Source organism: Leptonychotes weddellii, chromosome 2 (genome assembly GCF_054177405.1).
Source record: "Leptonychotes weddellii isolate Sample4059 chromosome 2, ASM5417740v2, whole genome shotgun sequence".
NCBI lineage: Eukaryota > Metazoa > Chordata > Mammalia > Carnivora > Phocidae > Leptonychotes > Leptonychotes weddellii.
The window spans coordinates 88,543,595-88,569,992 of record NC_138370.1 but is presented as its reverse complement, the minus strand read 5'-3'; the positions used below and the strand labels follow the sequence as shown (position 1 = coordinate 88,569,992).

At 37.0% G+C, this 26,398-nt stretch overlaps 2 long non-coding RNA genes across 2 annotated transcripts in view; one reads left to right on the top strand and one right to left on the bottom strand.

The window, feature by feature from the left end:
• The window catches only part of LOC145720273 (uncharacterized), a 332,443-nt gene extending 318,128 nt beyond the window's left edge, over positions 1–14,315 (bottom strand). The window contains exon 1 of the long non-coding RNA XR_014143175.1: positions 14,176–14,315. This is a non-coding gene — a long non-coding RNA (uncharacterized LOC145720273). The remainder of the gene's footprint in view (positions 1–14,175) is intronic.
• The window catches only part of LOC115943397 (uncharacterized), a 202,040-nt gene that overhangs the window by 109,245 nt on the left and 66,397 nt on the right, over positions 1–26,398 (top strand). The gene's annotated exons all lie outside the window — the stretch shown is intronic.

The following is a 26,398-nucleotide window of genomic DNA, read 5'->3' as shown; positions in this document are numbered from 1 at the left end:
ATGAGAGAGTTGTTGCTATTCTTTTCTTCGATCTCCTGTTGAGTTTGTAGGTGTTCAGAATGGTTTGATCCGTATCCAGCTGAATTCCTGAGAGGAGACGAAATCCAGGTCTCCTACTCCTCCGCCATCTTGCTCCGCCCCCCGGGAATGTACATCTTAATAAATATATTGATCTGGGTATTTTTTCAATTATTAAATTATGAATGATAAGTATTATATATTGCTGTATTGAGGTTGGTTTAAGCATCAGTTTTTTCTTATTTATATAGATCAGCATTTTTCAGTCTTGTTGAACTCAGGACCCTTTACACTCTTAAAAATTATTGAAGCCTCATGGGCAGGGGCAGCAGAGGCAGCAGGAGGACCTGCTCGTCACCTTCCCTCTCTGAATTTCTTCTCCAGCCCCCTGCCTACCCCAGGGAACCAGGGTGGACTCCCTACACTCAATACTGAGCTTTGGCTTGATCCATTTTCCCAGTGGTCCCTTCCCCAAACAAGGCAGCCCTCTGATTTCCCCCTCAAGCCCTTTTGCCCTCTCTTTTTTTAAGGCCACTTGGAATTTAAAAAAAGCAGCAGCATTAGCTTGGAATGGGGGACAGAAAGGGCTTGTGATTTCCCAGAAGGCAGAGTCGGAATAAAGCTGGGGTGGCAGTCATTTAACCTACCCAACTTTCCTGCCCTTGGAATTCCTAAGACTGTCCAGGGCTGAAGTCAGAAGGAACCCTCCCTGCCCATCACCATCCTGCAGGAAGATTAAGGGGAAGGGATAGGGAAGTAAAGAACCATGTTGCTTTGCTGAAAAAAAAAACTGTTGAGGACCCCAAAGAGCTTTAGTTTATATGGGTTTTATTTATCAATATTTACTGCATTAGAAATTGTAATTGAGAAATTAAAAAGATTTGTTTTATTAATTTGAAAATAGAAGTAATGAACCCATTACATATAACTGTAAGTAACATTTTTAAGGATGTATGTTTAAAAAATAGTGAAAATATTGGCATTATTTTCCATATTAGCAAATCTAATGCCTTCCTTTAAAAAGGCAAACTGGATTCTCATTCTACTTATACATTTAAATCTTTTGCAGTATGTTGTTTTGATTGAAATATGTGAAGAAAATCTGGCTGCATACAGATGTGTAGCTGGACAAGGGAGGATTTGATGGACTCCTGAAAGAGTCTCAGGCACTGCTAAGTGTTTTTGGACTGCATTTTGAGAATGACTGATATAGATATAAGTGCTTAAAAAACTTCATTCCCATAAAAGGTAGATGAGAATGGAAAAATAGTGATAACATCTACAAACTTAAAAAGTATTCATTATATATGTGCTTATTGTCAAATATTTTCAATTTTCTATCAGCTAACAATCAAGTCCTCTTTCAGTTTCAGTGAAAAGAAATGATTCAAATTTGCAAAAGAATTTGTTACCTAATCTTAGAGTCATTTATTTTGTCAATATTTGGGAAATACACCAAAGGATCTTTTGAAGAGTTAACAAATGACAGTTAATCATAGTATTACTCTTTCTCTTAGACACACCCTATTTTGGTTTTTAACACAGAGAGGGTTGGAAAAATGAAGTGTTGTCTTTTCAATACAACTTTGATAGTAGAGTGTGTTAATTTAAAATGTTTGTATGCAGTGACAATACTGTGTGTATGTTTTCCTCCCCTTTGCCCCACCCCTACCATTTAGTCGTTGGAGTTCCAGTTATTTTATTCAATTCATTGAAAATGTCAAGTCAGTCATCTAAATCAGATTTATTAACTTAAAAAAAAAAGAGTAAGCTCAAATAAATGTATTAATGTTCATGCTCATGACAAGCATCTCATGTGGGGATTCTAATTCTTAATAAGGGAAATGAATAGTTTGAGAATCAGAGATGAGTCTTTGTGTGGGGTCATGTATGGATGAGTTTATAACCTGGAAATAAGCTTTCCTTCTTCAATAATTCTTTTCAAAGGTCCTTTTGCTTCACTTTCAAAGGGCTCTCTTTCAACAGTATGAATTCTTGGGGAGCCTGTGTGGCTCAGTTGGTTAAGTGCCTGCCTTTGGCTCAGGTCATGATCCCAGGGTCCTGGGATTGAGCCCCGTGGCCGATGGGGAGGGGGAGTCCCTGATCAGCAGGGGTCTGCTTCTCCCTTTCCCTCTGTCTCTGCCCCCACTCACTCTCTTTCTCTCTCTCGATCACTCTCTCTCTCAAATAAATAAATAAATAAAATCTTAAAAAAGAATCCTCAAAGTATCAATTCTTAGAAAAAAGTTGGCCAATGTGAATAGCTATTATGGAAAACAGTATGACTGTTCCTCAAAAAATCAAAGATAGAACTACCATTTGATTCAGCAGTTCCACTTCTGGGTATATATACAAAGGAAATGAAATCTAAGAGATAGCTGCACTCTCATGTTCATTGCAACATTATTTACAATAGCCAAGATGTGGAAACAACTTATGGAAACAACCTAAGATGGATGGATAATGGATAAAGAAAAGTATGTATACACAATGGAATATGATTCAGCCATACAAGGAGGGAAATCCTGCCATTTGCAACAATATGGATGAACTTTGAGGACATTATGCTAAGTGAAATAAGCCAGACACAGAAAGATGAATACTGTATGATCTCACTTACATGTGGAATCTAAAAAAGTTTACTACTTACAGAACTTGAGAATAGAACAATAGTTACTAGGGGTTTAGGGGGAGTGGGAGAATGAGGAAACCTTGGTCAACAGGTACCATTTTCAGTTATAAGATGAATAGGTTCTAGGGATCAAATTAAGGCATGCTGATTATAGTTAATAACACTGTATTGTCTACCTGAAATTTGCTATGAGAGAGGATTTTGTATTCTCAAACACACACACACACACACACACACACACACACACACAAGGCAACTATGTGAGCTGATGGGGTGTTACCTTGATTGTGGTAATTCTTTCACAATGTACATGTATATGAAATTATCACATTGTATACCTAAATATATAAAATTTTTATTTGTCAGTTACATTTCAGTAAAGTTCAGGGGGGAAAGAAAATAGTTGGTGAGCGGAATTAAAAATGATCATCACTGTGACTGTGTCACTCCCAGAATAAATTTGATTTAGATACATTGGCCAAATACCACAGTTTCCCACCAATATTTTATATTAACAGAAATTTCTGAAAGATAGGGACCATTCTAAATTCCTGCTGTGGGTTGATGGTGACTCAATTAAAGAAGGCTGCAGTAACACTATTCAATTTTTGCTTTGAAGAGTTTGCTTTCCTGAGGGTTTTTATATCCTATGAAATGCTCCATATTAAGATTTGGCATCTGTGAGAGGTAGGCTTTTCTTTCATGAAGTGAGAAAAGGGTGATTTTGAAAAGGGAGTGAGAAATGAGGACTAGCATCTGTGCCTTGATCTTAGGCAGGTTTTCAGGCAGATCAGTTTTGGGAAAGGAGACCTGGAAGTGGAAGGTCTGGTAGCAGAGTACCTTAAAACTACTTTTTCCCATGAGTTTTTGGGAAACTTTTTGTGTACACCCAGGAATATATCTACCCTAGTTTGAAAAACGCTATTACACAATACAGACATGGTTCTTGACCCCACTGAATTATATATAAAGTTATGTGAAATGCAGACAGTAAAACAGACAAAGAAAAACAGACCCACCATTACAATAGTGTGTGATGAGGGAACTATGGGCATTATGAGAACATCAATGAGGGTTTCCCAAGCTGGGTGGGGGGAAGGCTGCAAGAGGTTGACATTCAAACAGGTCATGGGAGATAAGAATAATTTAGCCAGGTGAAGAAGGTGGAAAAGAGGGAAAAGGGGAAGGGTGTGCACAAGACACAAAGCCTGGGAAAAGGAGCTCAGTGTGGCTGTTAGCAGAGAGGGAGGAGGTGGGAGCAGGTGGACAGACAACAGCAGGCAAGGAGGAGGATGGAAGATGAGGCAGAGGCCAGTCTTAGGAGGATCTGCAACTCATGTGTAGGACTTGGAATTTTACCTGGGTAAATGGGAGCCACTGGAGGTTAGGGCAGGTAAAGAAAATCATATTTGTGTATTCTCACTTATTGAACAGAGAGATGACAAATCCTGAGACCAGCTACTACTCAATACATTCTTTTTTTTTTTTTTAAAGATTTTATTTATTTATTTGACAGAGAGAGACACAGCGAGAGAGGGAACACAAGCAGGGGGAGTGGGAGAGGGAGAAGCAGACTCCCCGCCGAGCAGGGAGCCCGATGCGGGACTCGATCCCGGGACTCCAGGATCATGACCTGAGCCGAAGGCAGTCGCTTAACCAACTGAGCCACCCAGGCGCCCTACTCAATACATTCTTATTTGAAGGTTTCAGCTTTTTTTTTTTTTAGAAGATTTTATTTATTTATTTGTCACAGAGAGAGAGAGAGCACACAAGCAGGGGGAAGGGGCAGAGGGAGAAGCAGGCTCCCCGCTGAGCAGGGAACCCAATGCGGGTCTCGATCCCAGGACCCTGGGATCATCACCTGAGCTGAAGGCAGACGCTTAACTGACTGAGTCTCCCAGGTGTCCCGGTTTCAGCTTTTTTTACTTCTTGGGAGTTTTCCTTAGTTCTCCTTAGGAGAATTTTTTTTTAATAGAAAGCATTCCGATCATGATTTCACAATATCACATACTTTAAACATATGGCAAAAAATAGCAGCCACAGAACAGAGGATCACTCTTTTATCTACTGTGTGGGTTGCCAAACAAATTTCCCTTTTCCTTTAGGTTACATAAATCTTCTATTCTCTTTTGAAGCACTGAGCTAGGGGAAAACTGCATATGCTACATATTTGACTAAACTTAATATGGATTATCTTAATATGCATTCTCTCTCGATTATTGAGACTGGATGCACAGCATTATGTGTGAAACACCATCCTAGGCACCGCAGTAACTTTTATTCCTCATATCACAGGAATGCTAACCTGCCATCTGGACAAAATTGATACTTTCATTAAGCATTCTTTAAAATTTCTATTACCCTTATTTAAAATGACTTTCAATAAAACTCTTTAGAGCAAACCCTAAAACTAATAATGCTCTAGTCAAAATTAACTGGTTCATGATGTGCATATTGTGAAGGATTTTTAGCGATGGCCACTGAATTAGCTAAAGCACTTAAGGCAGAAAGATTTAGTTTATGTCACTCTTTCCTAACCCACTTGTATGAACTCATTTAAGTAAATAGTTACTGGGGTGCCTGGGTGGCTCAGTCAGTTGTGCCTGACTTGTGGTTTCAGCTCAGGTCATGATCTCAAGGTCCTGGAACTGAGCCCCACGTCAGGGTCAGTGCTCAGCGGGGAGTCTGCTTGAGAGTCTCTTTCCCTCTCTCTGCCCTTCCCCACCACTCTCTCTTTCTAACATAAATAAAAATAAATCTTAAAAAAAATGAATACTTACCATTAAGCTATAAAAAAAGGGGGTCTGAGTCTATTCAGTGCAATGAAAAGAAGGAAAAATAAAAGAGCACCAATTCCCCTGATCTTGTACCCTTGGTCAGAAGGCAGGATATTTTCATAAGTTAAGCATAATCTCCTGGGATAGATGTGGCTGGTAGCGGCTACAGCGTTAGTGATTCCAACCGCATTCTTGCCAAGGATCTCTATTCCAGCAAAAGCCAAAGGGTGGGGTGGCTTTGTTATTTTCTCTGAGTGAGGAAGATGTATATTGCTTGGGTCTTTGACCAGGCCTTGATCCTCCTTTGGTGAGTCCTCCTTTGCTTCTGTAATCCAGAGTGGAGGCCTGCTCCATGGCTTCTTCATTAAAAGAGGGAATTCCATTTCTCTCAAGTCCTACTCTTTACAAGTTAGGTTGCTAGTACTATTGGTTCAACTGGGAAACAAAGCTTAGAAACTGTTGGAACCAAGACTTCCTGGCAGTCAGGTCAGCAACCTCCTGCACAAAGTTGGTACTTCTTTAATCTGAGTTTATGAATACACCTGATATTTATACTCCTCTTCTTATCTCCCAGAGTGAAATAACTATAAAATAAACCTTAAGAAATTCTCTACACATTTATTGTTTTTTCTTTTTGTTTTTTTTCCTGTGGCTATTAATTAAAATTGCTTGAAATAGCATCATTGACAATGTAGATTAAAGCACAGTAATCTCCAGATCAAAGGGCACATGTATCAAGAATATTTTTCTTTGAATTGATACTAAAGAAGAAGGTTCTTCCATACTTCCTTTTTTTTTTTTTTAAGATTTATTTGTTTATTTTAGAGAGAGAGAAAGAGATAAAGAGAGCACGAGCTGTGTGGGGAGTGGGGGGAGGGGGAAAGGCAGAGGGAGAGAAGCAGACTGCCCGCTGAGTATGGAGCCAAGGCAGGGCTTGATCAAGCAACCCTGAGGTCATAACCTGAGCTGAGATCATGACCTGAGCTGAAACCAATCAAGAGTTGGACACTTAACCGACTGAGCCAGCCAGGCACCCCTCTATGCTTCTTAAGGCATTAAGAGTGCATGTGAAGAAATTCTAGTTGATGAGATAAAAATGGCTTTACCAAAGCTATCCTTGCAAGAATTTAGGGACTGATATATAGGCAATAAATGACCTTTCACCATACTGCATGTTCATCTATGTGAAATCTGAATTAATAGCAAAATATAATAAAAATATAAGAAATATAAGAATATAAGAAATATATAAGAAAAGCAAATATATAAGAAAAGCAAAATATAAGAAAATATAAGAAAAATGAAGAGAGATATTTTATAGAATGGTAACAAATAGCTTGGAAGTGTATCTAACCTGATAGACCCATGCCTGACTATGCTGATTTTGCTTGCAGTATTTGTGACATAGGTCGCTTTTGGCATCATCTGGTGCAGTCACCTCTGTTGGCCTTCCCTGGGTTTGTAATTCTTGGTGTCTCCCCTATAGCGGCATTGATCCTTCAAATGGGACAGAACAATTACTCTCCTGAGCCATCCTGGGGACAGGGCCCTAAGGTTTAGTCTGATGTTTCCATAACTGGAAATGAATTTTGCAAGAAAGCATGTAGTCTTGCTCTCTGTAGTTGAATATGTGATCTTTCCATCCTGCAACCTCATCTCTTATTAGTAGATTATCCCTGACAGACCCAGGATTAGTTAGGGGCTTTTTTCTTGCATCTTGTTTTTTTCTTGGAAATAGTCAAATTAGTTCCATTGCACAAATATTTACTAAGCTAGATTCAAGACACTATGTGGAGTGTCTCAGAGATCCTGAGATTGGTAAAACAGGATTACTGACCTCAAAGATTCTATAATTTTGTAAATGATTGTTTTTTAGGTAGATGACTTTAATACAGAGTAAAGTTAGTGCTCTAAGGTTCATATAAATTGCTAAAAAAAAAAAAATAAGGCAGAGATCACATCAAGTTTAGAAGATGAAGAAAACTTAATGGAGTGAGAACACAATATTTGAGATTTGTCTACATGAAGGAAGCAGTTAAGAGCAATGATATGTACTGACCTCCTTTGCTGGATTATCTCATTTAAAGCTCAAACTACAGCTGCGAGGTAAGAATCATATACATTTTACAGACTATGAAACAGAGGATTTGAAAAATTAAGTAATTTGCCCACAGTTACACAGATGTGTACCTGATGAGTACGGATTTTAATGCTATGAGTCCAAAGCTTGCAGCTCTTCTTTCTACCATGTTGAACATGAGGGAAAATAGTAGGAAATAAGATTGGGAATGTGTGCCAGGCCTGTATATTAAAAGGATCTTGAATACCAGGGTGAAAATGTTAATATGATGGGCAGTGATGAGCCTTTAAAGGTTTTAGAGCCACAGAGTTAAGACCTGCAGATAAGGCAGAATAATCTGTCAACTGTGCTCAGGACAGAAAAGAAAAGAGAACACCCTCTCCCTCTTCTGTTATGGAACTTCAGTTAAAAGTAATAAGGGCATAAACAAGATGGAGGAACTAAGGATCATAGGAGAGAGAGAACACAAGAAAAATTTTGACTTGATGACTGCCAGAATTTAAGGGATGAAGAAAGAAGAGTTGAAAATGAATCAGCAGTTGTGAACATGAAAGTATGAAAAAATGGAGTTCCTATTACCTGCAAACCAGAGAAGGATCTCCTTTGGGGAAGAAAGTTGTTAAATTGGTTTAGGATAAACTGAATTTATGGTTTAGATAAGTAATCCAGGGAATAACAGTCAATAAACAGCTGAGAATGTGAGTCTGAAACTCCAGAAAGAAGGCTGGGATGCGGTGTAGATTTAGGGTCATCTGAGTAGAAATGATGATTGAGGTTGGGAAGTTAATATTATCTTTGAAGAAAGAGCCATATATGAGCAAACTTGGAAAATAAAGATGGTTAGGAGGCAGTTGATTATTAAGTTCTCTCAAACATAATAGAAACACTGTATCCGAATTATTAATCCTCATGTATAATCTGCAAAGGCAAAACTTTTCTTCCATACTTATGGATGTCAGCCATTTGCTAGAAATACACACTCCAAAGTGCACGTTTCAACTGATAACTCTGCTTCACGATTTAGTCATCTTCTGAGCCTCATATTTTGCTATCTGCTTTAATAAAGATTTGTAATGTCAAGCATAAAAATGAATCCTCTTGAGAGTAAAGCATGTTTAATATATATTTAATACTGGAGTTCATCAGAGATGATTAGATGTATGTTTTGACTCCTGTGTACTGACTTCAGAGCACCTTAAACTTGTTTCAGTTTCTTGTTAGATTAAAAGCTTATATACATATTTTTTTACTTACTAACAGCAACAAGCAAAGTATGTGGTAGATAATGATATAAAAGGGAACATTAGAGAACCATGGGAAAATATCATAATAATAAAAATATAGTTTAGATAACTTCTCTGCTTTCCTTTTCTTTTTTGTCTCTTAAACATGCTATTCTTTTAAATATTAGGACTCAGTGACGTGTGCTTTAAGAAACACAACTTGGTGGAAATATATTAAACACAAATTCAGAAGTGTTAATTTATATTTAAAGAAAGTATTTGCTTTATAGATTTATTTAGCATTTAAGCACTTATTGGAAGATCCTTAATTATTTTATAGGGACAGATGGGGTTTTGAGGCTTAAAACAACACTAACAAAACAGCTTCAGTGGAACTTATTCCGGGCTGCCACTGTATGGCCTCATGTTTCTCAAACCACGCTAACTATACCACAGCTTGTGCCTCTTCCCTGGTCTATTTTCCAGCCTCTTCTCCCACCCTTGGATTATTTGGTTTGTCAGCTAGAGTCCTTTCAGCATCTCGTCCTGCTTCCATAATGAACATCTTTCTGAATAGCCTTTACATTTGGCTTTTGTTGTTGGAATCTAGGTTCTCTTTATATTTAGGACTTCCACAGAATTCTCTTGTGACCAACTTTCTCTATGGCTGGATCTTAGCTGCTCAAATTCTGGCTTCCATGTTGGCCCCCATTCAGAAGGACTCCACACAAGGAATTTAACTTCCCTCATTCCGAATGTAGGGGAGGGGAAAAATCTTTTCATCTTGGGTTCTCTGACTAGGGCCTTATAAATTAGACTAGCAAAAGACAGATTAACAAGAGAAAAACAAACAGAAATTTATTGAAATGTGCATTGTGCATACACAGGGGAAACACTTAACAGTGAGTAACTCAAAGCGATGGTTAGAACTTGGGCTTATGTAGCTTCTTAACAACAGGAGGATAAATTTTTATAGAAGTGACAAGGAAAAGGAAAAGGACTTTGAGCTTCTAGGGGTGGCAAATTGTGGGAAGGCAAATACATGGAGAAACTAATGGTGAATAAGGGCTAGTTTTAGAAGATTTGTTGTATATAGATTCCTCTGCTGCCATCTTTGGGCTGATAAGGGTCCAGAGTTCTCTTCAGTGATTAACTTACTGTCCTTCCCAGTAGAGAGTTTATGTTCTGCTTTTAGGCAAATAGGGGGAGGGGAGAGAGCTTTTCTTGTATTTGCTTAATTGTTTTGGCTCAAAATAATCCTATGCCAAAGTGGCATACTTTGGGGGCAGCATATTCTGCTACCCTTCATAAGCTTTCCACTGGGGCTTAAAAGTTACTGCTAGTTGAACATGAATCATAATATAAAATTTATCTGGAATTAGATGTAAGTTAATGAGAAGTTCAGGTTTGATCATATTATTTTTATTTACATTCAACTTTTCAAGATTGTAACTATTCCTTGTCTTAAAAAGAATCATCTGGGGTGTTTGCTAACATAACCCAGGTCTCTTCCTGGAGATTCTGATTCAGTGGGTCTCTGGAATCCCAGATCCTTGCTATTTAAAATGTGGTCGATGTATCGATAACATTGGCATTATCTGGAGCTTGTTTGAAATGCAGACTCTGGGAACCCACCTCAACTTAAGTTAACTCAGAATTTGAATTTAATAAGGACTTCAGGTATTCACACAAATTTGAGAGGCATTGCTCTAAATCAGTGGTTCTCAAAGAATGGTTCCAGACCAGCAGCATCAGCATCATCAGGGAATTTACTGGGATTGCAAATTCTTAGGCCCCACTCTACACCTACCAAATCAAAAACTATGGAGCCTAGCAATCTGTATTTTAGAGCCCTTCGAGTAATTATCATGCATGTTAAAGTTTGAGAACCATTGCTATATATGATTCTTATCATTGGGGAAGATGGAGACACATGATCTAATCCCACATGGGCTTTTAAAATCAGGAGTCTCAACTTTGTATGTTAGAGGCACTTAATACTCATGGCAGGGTGCCCGGGTGGCTCATTTGGTTAAGCATCTAACTCTTGGTTTTGGCTCAGGTCATGATCTCATAGGTTGAAGGATCGAGCCGTGCTACCAATTGGCTTTGCACTCAGCGGAAGTCTGCTTGAAGATTCTCTCCCTTTGCCCTTCTCCCCGATCTCATGTGGGCACACGTGCTCACATTCTCTCTTTAAAATAAAGAAATAAATCTTTAAAAAATACTCATGGCAAACTACATGATACACCAGTTTGATTACATTCTGATTAGAATCATTAGGATGTGGATTTATTATTATTTTTTATTTAATTAATTAATTTTTTGAAAGAGTTCTTTAAGAATTTTTATTTTAACCAGAGTTTCCCTTATGTACTTATATTACAACATCTGAAGAAGATTTTGTTTTAGTTTGCTTTTTTAAAGAAGGATTCTGTGGTCCTGGCCCTAGAAATCTAGAGATTCTGGATTATAGATCAGTGGCAGAGTCTAAATATCTGTTTTTAAAACTCCTCGTATAATCCTTGTGACTATCTAGGTTTGGAACCATATTTCCAAGCCAACTCTTTTTTTTTCACCTGTGTTTTTTTTTTTTTTTTTTTTAATTTTATTATGTTATGTTAGTCACCATACAGTACATCATTAGTTTTTGACGTAGTGTTCCATGATTCACTGTTGGCGTATAACACCCAGTGCTCCATGCAATACTTGCCCTCCTTAATACCCATCACTGGGCTAACCCATCCCCCCAGGTCCCACCCCTCTGAAACCCTCAGTTTGTTTCCTGTAGGATGTGGATTTTTTAAATGTTCCAATTGTAATATCCAGGCTATGTTGAGAGATGATTGCTTTAAATCATCAGTAAATCTACTAGCCAGATAGTAGATAAATAGAATTCTAGTATCCTTTCACTTTGTACTGTCTTAGATCTGACACATTGGCCTGATGTGCTCTAGTACTTGTTGGGATATATGCCCCATGATTCACTCCTTCACATCTTGTTGGGTATACCAAGAATGCAAGGCTGTGACTACTCTACCTGGACCATTTCTTATGGTTTTATTTTCAGAGAACATCCTTGAGGAATGAAATAATGTTTTCTCTCTTGCTGTGCATGAGAAATAGTCTTTTATTTCTGACCCACAAGTCTTATATTTCCTACCAGTATTTATTAAATAGTTTCAGGCAAATTTACTGGCTTGTAAATAGGGTTAGATCAAATCCCAGATCAGTAGTAATCCATACCAACCTATTCTCAGTACTCTGGCCTCTTCTTTTAGATCTTGCTCTTTAGCTCATAGTTGGGCATAGATTCCTAGCCTAGTCATATATTTCATTTTTGCCTAAAGAGATTCTCCCTCTTGTTACTATTAGCCTCAGTCTACTCAGGATAGGGCTCTCCTAACAGCAACTTTACTCCAGAGACTTTCTGCCTGTCAGTGTCTGCCTTGGGCTACAAACTAGGCCAATCTAAGCCCCAGAAGAGGACCAAAATGTATTTTGTTAAAGCATATAAATCTTCTTTGTATTAATGGTAATAATATCATATATATGTGTAACATGTTAAAACTATCTGTGCTTTCATAAAGATCATCTTATTTGATCTATTTTTATTTCATTTTTAATAACTAGCCTAGAATCTTGCATGTAACCAGCATGCATTATTTATTTCTTTGAACAAATGAATGAATATACTTATGACCTTAGAAATAGATGAAGAGATGAAAAAGAAAATTCTGTTTTTGTGGACATAGATAATGTACCTTGCCTCTTTGATAAAAGTACCTGAACTATATTAACCATCCTTTATCATCAGTCTCTTTGTGATTATCATCATCATCAATTATGTTAATGAATTCATACATTGTGTTATTTTGTTAGAATGATTTATTTTCTTCTCCTTAAAGAACCTCCATACTACAAAAACAGATGTATGCTATTAAGTCAATCAACAGCCTTTATTGATTATCTACCTTAATTCACGTATTGCTTGTTGTTTTGGCCTTTTGGTTTGTTTTCTTATCTTGTCTCTTTGAATTGTACTGTTAATCCTTCTGGTAACTTGCTGATAACATGCTCTGAGAAGGAATGAGGGGAGATTTGTAATTAGAGGGCAGCTGTCTGCTATTCAAGCTTGTCAGCACTTCTGAACAAATCAGTTCCATCCCTCCTGCCACTCAGCGAGACCCTGCTAGGCTTGGTTACTCTCATGGTAGGGCCAGCCCCTAAATCACATCCAGGGGTGGTTTCCTGATTCTTGGGGCTAAACCAGGGAGGAAACAGAGATTTTAGGAAATATGAATCCTCAATTAACCTACAGCAACACGATGGTTGGAAGAGAATGGACAAGATAAAGACTATCTGGCCTTAGCCTGGCTCTCTCTGATTTATTCTCCACCTCCCAGATCTACCCTTGGGTGAGTTTGGGTGTCTTAGAGGGGCACTACAATTTGAGGATTATTAAAAATAAAAGGGGGAGTAGAGCAATTAAACAGAAAATTTGATTAATTAATATAGTCTTAAGTCTCCCTTTATTGTCAGTAGTAGAGTTTTTGTTTCCATGAATAACCTAAATAAATATGTCAAGCTTTACTTTATTTTTTCATATCAGAGAGAAAAGCAGTAGGCATTGCATGGGCTTATAAGGAGTCCAGCTGGGAACCCTGTCATCAACCTCCTAGTGCAGGAAGTTTGCTTCTACTCAGGAAACAAAGATTATGCCCAGTGACTTCTAAGAACATCTCACAGGTTTAAAGTAAAAGCGACAAAATCTTTGGCCATTTTCAGACAATATACTTTGCTGTTTTGTTGTTGTTACCCATGGAACTAGACAAGAGTTCAGATTTCTTTAAAGGTCCTTTAAGTTGCCATTAGAAACATGGGTATTTTTGAAAAATGTAAAAAGGTGCATTTTGGGAATATGGATTCCATACTGAGAAGGCATGATGTAAAAGGGCTAAGTATTGTCCACACTGTAGTGATCATTAAATGGTGTCAGTGGTGAGAGAGGATTTTTGACTGATTAAGAGAATGTCATGGAATCATAATTTATTACTAATAGGAATAGAATTTAACACAATATCATGTGAAATTGGTGAGAGGGAGTCTTTTTTGTGTCAAATATTTAGCAAAATAATCTCACTAAAAAGGTAAGTGTTTATCTATTTCACTGATGCAATATGAGGCAAATATAAAGATGAGGGGTTCCAGAAACAAACAAACACAGAAAAGAAGGACTATATTAGACCTTGTAGAAAAACCCAGGGAGCCTGCAGGTAGAACAAAAAGAGAAACTGAAAGCCATGTGCCGCACAACCAGAGGTCCCATTTCTTGCATATAAGCAGCTGTAGCAAGAATTTACAGCACATACTGGATGGGAAGAAAGATCATTAAATTCTACACAACTAACAACAGAGTTCAAAAGCTACAGGAATTGGGGGCACCTGGGTGGCTCAGTCGTTAAGCGTCTGCCTTCGGCTCAGGTCATGATCCCAGGGTCCTGGGATCGAGCCCCACATCGGGCTCCCTGCTCAGAGGGAAGCCTGCTTCTCTCTCTCTCCCACTCCCCCTGCTTGTGTTCCCTCTCTCTTGCTGTGTCTCTCTCTGCCAAATAAATAAATAAAATCTTTAAAAAAAAAAAAAAAGCTACAGGAATTGTTTATGGATAATCTTTAAATAAAACTGAAACTTAGAACAATTGCAGTCGGATAACCTAAGAATATTTGGTATTTATTTCAATCATTGATTTAAAAAAATTATAACAAGTCTCATATGAGATATGAATAGTGTGGAATACAGAGGAGGTTAGTTTATAGTAAAACCCCTGGGTGATAAAAAATGAAAGATGTTATTTGACTTATGAAACATTTTCCTAGCTCCTGCCTGAAGTTAAGAGTATAACTTGTTCTTTAGCTTGAAATAATTGAGTTAAATGGCAGAATCACATAATATTATTTATAAGGTTTTGGCCTATCCATAATCATACCCAATTAAACTTTATTATATGGTATTTTCATTCTATACCTTGGATCCAGTCACTATCAATGTTTTAACTCTGGATTTTATAAAGTAAAGAAAGAATTCCTTTAAGTATTTTAGATATAGGAATCGAGTAAAACCAGCTGACAGTTTCAATCAAGATTTGTACTGACAATGGTCAGAAGTGGTATGTCATCCCCCAACTCTCCTGAAAGTAGGGAGGGGCCTTGAAAGGCTATTTCTCTTTGGCTGTGGCTGCTTCTTAGCCTAGCTTTTCTCAAAGAAGTATTTGCCTGTGTTTGAAAGACTGTTCTCAACATGCTCTTTCTTCATATCTCATATAATTACCATTTTAAGTGATCAGTTTCCAATTTCATGATATTGTGTTATAACAGTATCTTTGTGTTTTAAAATACTTTGAATACTTCTTAAGTCCTCAGTGCATAATTAAGCATGACTTCCTGTTCGGTTTTGATGGTTTCTGATATATTTTTGTTAGAACTGAGATAAAATGTTTATAATAGTTCTGTTCAAAGGTTTTTTTTTTTTTGTAAAAACTTTTATGACTTTTATAGGTAAAAAAGGGTGTTTAGAATGTGATGCTCCATGGTAAAATATGCTAACTTAAAAAAAAGAGTTTGTATTAAAGATAATTTACAGGGCATTAAGGTCATATTTACCAGCAAAGTGCCACTGTTAAATCTTAATTTCAAAAAAGTAACAAGCTAGAATTTTAGAATGAACAGCGATGAGAACTGTAACTGGATGTTAGGGGGAAACTTAGAGATATTTTGGGACCAAAACTTGACAGGTTATATATAGGAAAGTAAATTTTAACATGTGAAAAATGTCTTTAAAAATTTGACTTTTGGAGAGAAGACAAATATATTTGTTAATACAGTGGAAGACTAGTGATAAAGGAGCCAAATTATAATTGGTTTAAGCTTTTAGATGAAGACTTATATTTGAATCAAATATTTTATTATTCAATTTTAATATATCTCCCTCCATTAATACTTGTTCAATTCTAGTAACATCTTCTAGCTATCAGTGTTTTTTCAGCACATCTTTATTGAATATAGAGTATGCATGGTTAATGTTAGGTGTTCAATGGGATGGATCCAGAGGTAAATATGATAGGACCTCTGTCTTCAGAAGAAACAGAAAAATGCATCAACATTTAATTAAAATGAATTAACTAATCAGAGTAGGACTTTCTTAAGTTATTTTGATATCAGGACTCCTTTGGACTCTTTAAAATTATTGAAGATCCCAAAGAACGTCTGTTTGTATAACTTATATCTATCAGTATTTACCACATTAGAAATTAAAACTGAGAAAATTTCAAATACAAACATACAACAATAATACATTTCTTTAACAGAATGACAATTTTATTCCATGTTGTGTAGCCTTTGAAAAACTCTATTGTATGTACACTTATGAAAAAATGAGAGTGAAAATGGCAAATGATGTCTTAGCATTATTAAGAACTTAATGAAGCCTCTGAAATGGTCTTGAGGACCCCCAGAGACCATACTTTGTACCATCAATGAACTAGAAATCATGATGTTTGGAGCCATAGTAGATATGTAATCAAAATGCCATGGGTATACAGAAAGGGATAGTAATTTATATCAGTTAGTGCTAAAAATTATTAATATCACCTTGTTAATATTAGTCTCCAACTGAGTCAAGATTACAATAAAAAACAAGTAATTAAAATAGCAGTACTAGTTTTTGCCAAATGGTTCAGTTCGTGAAATGAAGGTATTCCCCTGCCACCTGGTGGCAATGTATCCTAATTAGGGATTGAAGAAGTTTTTAAATGGTGCACAATTACAATGTATCTTAAATGCACATTTAGAATTGAATGTGGAACCTATTCATCAAACACTATAAAATTATACTTGGAACCTCTGAAACATGCCGTCTTACACTGAACAGTGCCCTAATGCAGTAAAAGCAACGAGGTTAAAAACCAACCATATTTTGAAGAACCAGTAATTATGCAGGATTTTCTCAGTGTTTTGAATATAGTTGGTGCTCGTATTTCATGGTGGCAAAAAGAGGAGCTTTCCTTGTTTTTCTCTAATGCATTTTCTCAGTGCCTAGAAAACAAAGAGACAATAAGAGAGGTCTACAACCCGACCACCATCAGATTTTGTGGACTCAGTCTAGGGGAGTTGAGAATATACCCTAGAAAAGATCGGGATAATGGGCTCACTGATTCACACTCCATCTAGGAATGTATGTTGCTGAAGCAAGTAAAGCTGTTTGGTACATGGATACCTGGAGAGAGAGGTATGGGAGTGATAGAGGGCCAAAAGAACTTTGAGCCTGATAAATATGGTAGGATGATATGGATTTACCTAAGGTTGCCCCCCCCTTTTTTAGCATTATGTTAATTATACTGTATTTTTCAATAGGACAATAAAAATAGATTTTATCCTTTTGCTGGTTAGTTTTAAACTTTTGTGAATTAGTAGTAACTCATGATTTTCATGAGCTTTTAACATTCTTCCCAATATTTGGAAGTATGATATAGCAGAATGTTGTGATCATATATCTGGAGAAATGTGCCTTTCCAAGAAACTAAGCATGAATGGGATTTTAAGACAATAAATTTCCTTATACTTTGCTTCCATATGTAGTTTTCCCCCAAAATGGATCTGCTTGGAAACAAGCCTATATTTACAAAAGCTCAAATTCCACTTTATAAAGGATATTCAAATTCCTCATTTATCTTATAGTTTACTAAGGAACATTGCCTGAAGGGTAAACCTTTCTGGGTGCCTTACAAAGCGGAAGGCTCCTGCAATGATTAATCACAGTACCATAAACCTATAGGGCTTTGAGTCTTTCCTGGGTTTATACATATTTTTGTTAAGGATAAAGCCTGGGGTGGAAACTTGTACTTTTGGTACTTAAGAATGTGGTGAATTCAGATATGTGGCATAGAAGGTAAGGGAATAATATCAGTTTTTTATTTAAACAATGTTTCCTTCTCTCCTGGCTATTTTCAAAAAAATTGATAGCGTCTGAGGAAGAGTCCATTGAGGAAAAAGTAGAAAGAGCATCAGTAACAAATTTTAAATGCTTAAAAATGGCCTTTTCTACATTATTTAAATAATGGAAGTCCTTTTCCACTCTTCTCAATATTATTCTCTAGTACCTGAAAGTACCCAAGAATAGCCAAAGAATACAGAGTAGGAAATTTAAAAAAATATATAATTTGATTATTCTGAAAATATCAAAATTTTCAAAATATATTGGAAAAAACTCTGGATAAAACTTCAATGTGATTTCCTTCAGATCTAATGCATATTGTTCACTAAAGTAATTAAAATTTGCTTTTTTAAGTCATGTCATGTAAGATTTATTCTAATTACCATGAATTCTCATTTGATAAAGAAGTTAAACATTTTCTGTGCTTATTATCAAAATATAAAATGAGACACTAGCTGTCAGACCAATTGCCACCTGAAAGAAGCTGACACCATGACCTAGCAGGGAGGGTACAGAGGAAAAAACTACTCTGACCTCACTCTCCACCCTCAGATCTGATGATGGTGCCTCTCATTGGCTAAACACAAGTAAAGCCTCCCAGGACGTTGAACAGAGTGAAAAAGGGTGAAATGAGGATCCAGAAGATCTGGGAAATGTCCAAAAATTGAAAAAATGCATGACTCTGATAATTGTTTATCTTAGCTTTGGTCCTTGAGAAAGTGGATCCGAAGGCAATTAAAGACTTGTTGGGGGGCAAGTCTCCGTGGTGTTTCTGTACATCTGTGACGGCTTTTGTCCAAGATTATGTTTTGAAAGATGTTTGTGTGGCAAACATCTTTATAGTTTAGTATATATAGAATAGTGTCAACTCTAGGAGCAGAGTGCAGATTTTTTTTTTTTTTCTGACCAAGATAATAAAGATAATATGCCCCTGTGGGAAAAAAATTGGACAGGTTTCCTAGCAACCCCTTTAATATATTGTAAGTTTCCAAAGCTTGGAGCTTCTCCGCAGTAACACACATCTACTGTATACACAATTCCCCCCGCCCCCGCCCCCGCCCCCGTTTCTTGGTGGGCAAGGAGAGCCAACATAAACATAAATACACAGTGCCAGCTGTGCTGGGAGTAACAAAGTCCTTCGTCTGACTGTGTCTTCTCTCAGCATCTGTGAGCTGTGGCAGGCTCACGTGTAGCTCACCAGCAGGGGGGATATCTCAAGCATTTTACAGTTCTTGATAAGACACTTTATCCGGGAAAAGAAGGCAGGCAAATAAATATGTGTTGCTATACTGGTTACCATAGTGAACTGCAAAGAGACATTAGCAGTTACAGTTCACTCTGCATTTGGGACTTTCCTGGAAGGATTAAATGGAGGAACTCAACGCACTCGGAGTAGTCCATAAGAAAGAGAGGAAGGAGGGGGACATTTTCTCCTTGGCTCCCTCCCATCTGCTCTTCCTCTTGATCAAGATTTACCTCCATAAGCATCTCCCCCATACTTCTTGGTTGCATCTTGGTGACTACTCAGGAAACCAGGCGCCATGCCTTGAAGTACGATGTTTCATCTAAAGATGAAAGTGGAGGATTGGTTTAAGTAAAATGCTGACAAAGACCATAAAAGGGGGCGATGGACAAGAGAATTGGAGAAGGTACATAAGATTTATATTTCAGTGTAATGAATACAAATACATTTGCATGTCAAACAGTTCCTAATTTTTTGCATTCCATAAAATTGAATGGGAAGCTAACTGAGTTTTCAGCTGATTACTTAAGAAAAAGAACCCCTTTGTAATAGATCATTATGTGATTTTTATTTGTCATGAAACTGGAAGAGTTAAAAGAAATGGGTGCTAATGTTCTAACAAAACCCCTTCCGTTTCTATCTACTTATTTGTGTGAGTTAATTTACTTAGTATTTCTAACTATAAAAAGAAAAAATAGACGTGGATCTATTCATAATCCTGTTTATTTGTAGATAGTTGAACTAATTGGGGAAAAATAGCCCCATTCAGCTTATTAAGATGTATACTTCTAGTAAAATGTTTAAATTTAATGACTATTTACTAAAATTTGTAATATATATATAAGTTCTTTTGATTAATTATGAACTAATAATAGTTGTAATGATAATTCAAAGGCATAAGAAACTTTAAAGTCTTTTGTCATAAGAATAAAAACAAACTTTAAATGTTTTTATGTATTTTTGGTATAGGAAAATATGGTAAAATGATCAATAAAAGGCTTCCAAGTATAAAATATTATATTATTAGGGTAAAAATCTGTGGAATGGAATTGCATGGTCAAGTAAAAAAGAGAACTATGTCAATTTTCATGTTTAACACCAGTTTATTCATATATTTTTTAAGGTGGGTATCACATATAGTGTATATGATATACATATAAATACTATTTTTTATTTTTTATTAAAGCATAATTTATATATGTTTAAAATTTATCTATGTTAGTGTATAGTTCCGTGAGTTTTGACAAAAGTAAAGAGTCAGGGCACCTGGGTGGCTCAGTCAGTTAAGCGGCTGCCTTTGGCTCAGGTCATGATCCCAGGGTACTGGGATCGAGTCCCACATCGGGCTCCCTGCTCAGAGGAGAGCCTGCTTCTCCCTCTCCCTTTGCCTGCCACTCGGCCTACTTGTGCTTTCTCTCTGTCTCTCTGTCAAATAAATAAATGGAATCTTTAAAAACAAACATACAAAAAAAAAAAAGTAAAGAGTCATATAACTACTCCACCACCAAAAGCAAGGTGTAGAATAGTTCCATCATCCTGTCACATTTCCCCATGTTCCTTTGTAGTCAGTCCCTACCCATATCTCCAGGCCCTGGAAACTACTGATCTGTTCTACATCAGATAGTTTTGCCTTTTCCAAAATGTCATTTAACGCAATAATGTAGTATGTAGCCTTTTGAGTCTAGTTTCTTTCACTTAGCATGATAAATTTGCTAAGTGTTCTTGTGTATATCCACAGTTCATTTCTTTTTATTGCTGAATAGTATTCCACTCTATGGATAGAATATAGTTGGCTTATTCACTCACCAGTTGAAGAACATTTAGGTTGGTTTGAGTTTTTAGAGACCATGAATAAAGCTTTTATAAACATTTATCTATAATTTTTTGTCTGAACATTATTTTTATTTCACTTGGGTAAGTGCCGCTCAGTGGGGTTGCTGGGCCATATGCTGCCTGCATATTTAACTTCATAGGAAACTGACAAACTGCCTTCCAAAATAGCTGCACCATTTTGCATTCCTACCAGCAATGTATGGAGTTCCAGTTGCTCCACATTCTTGCCAGCAGCACTGAGTGTTGTCAGGATTTGCTGTTGTTATTCTTTGCATTCGGACAGTTTATATAGTGATAGCTCAGGGTGTCTAGTTAGGTTGAACATCTGTTCATGTGCTTATTTGCCATTTGTATGTTTTCTTTGGTGAAATGTTTGTTCATGTCTTTTACCCATTAAAAAAATTGGTCATCTGTTTATCATTGAGTTTTCAGAACCCTTTATATATTCCGGATTCAAGGTTGCTTTTTTTTTTTTTTAAATCAGATTATGATTTGTATTTCCAGTAAGCTCCCAGGTGCTGCTAGGCAGCTGTGCTGTTGGGAGTAGCTCTGATCTCGCATACTGCTTCTGAAACTTTAACATCTGTAAAAACTACCTGGCGTGGGACCCAGTAGGTTTGGGGTAGAACTGAGATTCTGCATTTCTAACCAGCTTCCAGAAGAGTCTGATGCTTCTGTGATCACAGTTTGAGCAGGAATGCCTTAGGAAAATCACAGAAGGATGCCAAGAAAGGATTAAACTTCAGCTGATTTTGAAGGATGAGTAAATTTTTTTCCAGAAATATGAGGAGTAGAGAAAAATGGAAGAAATGGAAGGTGTAGGAGGGAGAAAACAGAAGAGTAATTTTTCAGAGGAAATCATATAAGCAAATATATAGAGGAATGAGCCATTTAAGTTTGAAGGAAAAAGGCCGTTAAAGATGTTGAGGGTAGGTGGTGAGACTGGAGAGGTAAGCCAGAATCATATTAGAAGAGGTATCTTTGGATTTTCTTTCCTGTGGGTGAGTGTACATAGAAATGTTTCAATCAGGAGAGTAATGTGATCAGATTGTCAGGGTGGAAATATGTCTGTCTCTGGCCGCAGAATAAAGCAGTGATTTTAGAAGAGAGTACAGACTGGAAAATTGGTTATTACAATGTGCAGTGAGAGATAAAGCGTGCTTGAATTAAGGCAGTTACCACTGGGTGGAAGAGGAGGAGCCAGATTAAGAGATGGACAGTTAACATAGTCATAATAAAAACTGGATGTAAGGGAGAGAGGAGGAGGAGGAGGCTAGGATGGCAACTGGGTCCAGCCATTTACCAGTATAAGGAATGTGTATGAGGACTAGGTTTTGTGCAGAAGATCACGAAGTTCAATAGATATGCTGAGGCTGAGGAACTTGTAATATATCCATCTGCATGTGACTGGAAGGCATTTAAAAAATACTGAAGTCTAGTTGACATACAATGTTATATTTGTTTCAGGTGCACAGGTAGTGATTTGACAGTTCTATTATGTCATTCAGTGCTCACCAAGGTAAGTGTAGTTACCATCTCTCACCATACATTATTACAATTTTATTACTATTTTTTAAAATATTTTTTAAAGATTTCACTTATTTATTTGACAGAGGGAGACACAGCGAGAGAGGGAGCACAAGCAGGGGGAGGGGGAGAGGGAGAAGCAGGCTTCCCTGCTGAGCAAGGAGCCCGATGCAGGGCTCGATCCCAGCACCCTGGGATCATGACCTGAGCCGAAGGGAGAAGCTTAACGACTGAGCCACCCAGGTGCCCCACAATTTTATTACTATTTTTTAAATTTGAGCATAGTTGACACACAATGTTACATTAGTTTGTGGTGTACAACATAGAGATTTGACAAGTTTATACATTATGCTGCGTTCACCACAAGTGGAGCTACCATCTATCACCATACAATGTTATTACAGTATCATTGACTCTATTTCTTATGTTGTGCCTTTTATTCCCGTGACTTATTTATTGTATAACTGGAAGCCTGTATCTCCCACTCCCCTTCACTCATTTTGCCCAATCTCCCATCCTCCTCCCCTCTGGCTACCATCAGTTCTGTGTATTTATATTAGGAAGAAAGAAGCTACACATAAGCAGAGGAAGGAAAATCCTAAGGCAGACTCCCAGGTCCTTGGAGGGGAATGACAGAGACAGGAGGGGGAGGCAAGGATGGTGATAAATAAGGTACACATTAAAAGCCCCAGGGGCATGACATCCTGACCTTGTGGCTTCCAAGACCTTGGGGTGGACAGATCAAGAGCCACAGGCGCAGAACATGCCCTCTCTTCCTCCACCTCTGCCGCAGGGTAACCCCTAGGCTCATTATAATTCATTTGCATTAATAGTACATCCTCAACATCCCCTCCCCCACCCCCTTGCAAAGCCTGCCTTGACTGTTCTGGTACAAACTTTGTAAGGTCAAGAACTCCCCCTCCCAACCTGTGGGAGGGTTTTCCTAAATGACTGGAAGCAGCCTCCATTAGAGACCACCCCACTGTAGGACATAACTCCTTTCAGCCCAGAGAGCTGACAAAATACCCAATCCCAAAACAACCTAGGGCCAGTTCCACCTCTTGCAACCTGCCCCTCTCCCACCTTCACAGTATACTTTGCTTTATTTAACAAACAGCTTTGTGCTTGTTACTTTCCTTCTGGCTGTCCTTATTCTAGTTCAGATCCCCATGTAAATCTAGTGGGGAATCCAAGGGATGAGACCTCCATTCACAGAACTCGGACTTTCCACAGATAACATTTCTTGGTCTCATTCTGCTTTCAGTTTGTTTATTCACTTGTTTTTTGGTTTTTGGTTTTTTTAGATTCCACTTATGAATGAAATCATATAGTATTTGTCTTTTTCGGTCTGACTTATTTTATTTACCGTAATATCCTCTAGATCCATCCATGTTGTCTCAAATGGCTTATCTCATCCTTTTTTTATGATTTCATAGTATTCCTCTGTGTGTGTGTGTGTGTGTATGTACACCACATCTTCTTTATCTATTTGTATATTGATGGACACTTAGGTTGCTTCAATAAACATAAGGGTGCATGTCTCTTTTTGAATTTGTGTTTTTTGTTTTCTTTGGGTAAATACCCAATAGTGAAATTATTGGGTCATATGGTATTTATATTTTTAAATTTTTGAGGAATGTCTATACTGTTTTCCACAGTGGCTGTACCAATTTACATTCCCATCTACAGTGTATGAAGATTCTTTTTTTCTCCATATCCTTGCCAAAACTTGTTATTTGTCTTTTTTATTTTAGCCATTCTAACAGGTGTAAGGTGGTATCTCATTGTGGTTTTGGTTTGCACTTCCCTGATGATTAGTGTTGTTGAGCATCTTTTCATGTTTATTGGCCATCTGTATGTCTTCTTTGGAAAAGTGTCTATTCAGGTCCTCTGCTTATTTTTTCATTGGATTTTTTTTTTTTTTTGGTATTGAGTTGTATATATAAGTTCTTTATATATTTTGGATATTAACCCTTATTGGATATATCATTTGCAAGTATCTTCTCCTGTTCAGTGGCTTGCTTTTTTGTTTTGTTGATTGTTTCCTTTGCTGTGCAGAAGCTTTTTATTTTGATGTAGTCTCAATAGTTTATTTTTGCTTTTGTTTCCCTTGCCTGAGGAGACACAACCATAAATATGTTGCTAAGGCTGATTTCCAAGAGATTGCTGCTTATGTTTTCTTTTAGGAGTTTTATGGCTTCAGGTCTCACATTTTGGCCTTTAATTTAGGTCTTTAATCCATTTTGAGTTTATTTTTGTGATGGTGTAAGAAAGTGGTTAAGTTTCACTTTTTTTTTTTTTTTTTTGGCATGTTGCTGTTCAGTTTTCCCAGCACCGTTTATTGAAGAGACTGGCTTTTCCCCACAAATGTATATTTTTGCCTCCTTTGTCATAAATTAATTGACCATATAAATGTGGGTTATTTCTGGGCCCTCTGTCCTGTTCTATTGATCAATGTGTCTATTTCTGTAGTATATCTTGAAATTGTGATACCTCCAGTTTTGCTCTTCTTTCTCAGGATTGCTTTGGCTATTTAGGATCTTTTGTGGTCCCATACATATTTTAGGATTATTTGTTTGCCTTCTGTGAAAAGTACTATTTGTATTTTGATTGGAATCGCATTAAATCTGTAGGATTGCTTTGGGTAGTACGGACACTTTAACAATATTAATTCTTCTAATCCATAAGCATGGTATGTGTTTCCATTTGTTTCATTTTAATTTCTTTCATCAGTATTATAGTTTTCAGAGATAGGTCTTTTACCTCCTTGGTTAAATGTATTCCTGGATAATTTATTCTTTTTGGTGCGATTGTCAATGGGATTGTTTTCTTAATTTCTCTTTCTTTTACTTTGTTATTAGTGTATAGAAATGCAACTGATTTCTGTGTACTAATTTTGTATCCTGCAACTTTTACTAAATTCATTTATTAATCCTAATAGTTTTTTGGTGGAGTCTTTAGGGTTTTCTATATATGGTATCATGTCATCTGCAAATAGTGAACTAGCTCTTTGTTTCATTGATCTTTTCTGCTGTAATTTTAGTCTTTTTTTTTTCATTTATTTCCACTCTAATTCTAATTATTTCCTTTCTTCTACTAACTTTGGGCTTTATTCTTCTTTTTCTGGTTCCTTTAGTTGTAAAACTTCCCTTTTAGACCTGCTTTTGCTGTGCAAAGATTTTGGACTGTTTTGTTTTCAATTTAGTTTGTTTCCATGTGTTTTTAAATTTTTTCTTTTACTTCTTCATTGACCCATTGATTGGTTGTTTAGTAGCATGATTTTTAGCCTTCATGTGTTTGTGTTTTTTCCACTTTTTTTTTGTAATTGTTTTCTAGTTTGAGACCATTGTGGCTGGAAAAGATGCTTGATATGATATCAGTCTTCTTAAACTTATTGAGACTTGTTTTGTGGACTAATATATGATGCTTGGAGAATGTTCCATGTGCGCTTGAAAAGAAATGTGTATTCTGCTGTTTTTAGGTGGAATGCTCTGTATGTATCTGTTGGGTCTATCAGGTCTGTTGTGCCATTCAAAGCCATTGTTTCCTTGTTGATTTTCTGTCTGGATGATCTATTCACTGATGTAAGTGGGGTACTAAAGTCCCCTACTGTTAATTTACTGTCAATTTATCCCTTTATGTATGTCGATATTTGCTTTATGCATTTGGGTTCTCCTGTGTTGGGTGCATAGATATTTTCAATTGTTACATTTTCTTTTTGGATGGACCCCTTTATCATTATATAATGCCCCCTTTTGTCTCTAGCTAGAGTCTTTGTCTTAAAGTCTATTTTTTCTGACTACCCTTGCTTTTTTTTCCTTTTATTTGTATGATATGTGTTTTTCCAGCTCTTCTTTTTCTGTCTCTGTGTCTAGATCTGAAGTGAATGTTTTCTTTCTTTCTTTTTTTAAAAGTATTTTATTTATTTATTTGACAGAGAGAGAGCACAAGCAGGGGGAGCGGCAGGCAGAGGGAGAAGCAGGCTCCCTGCTGAGCAAGGAGCCTGATGTGGGGCTCGATCCCAGGACCCTGGGATCATGACCTGAGCCGAAGGCAGATGCTTAACTGACTAAGCC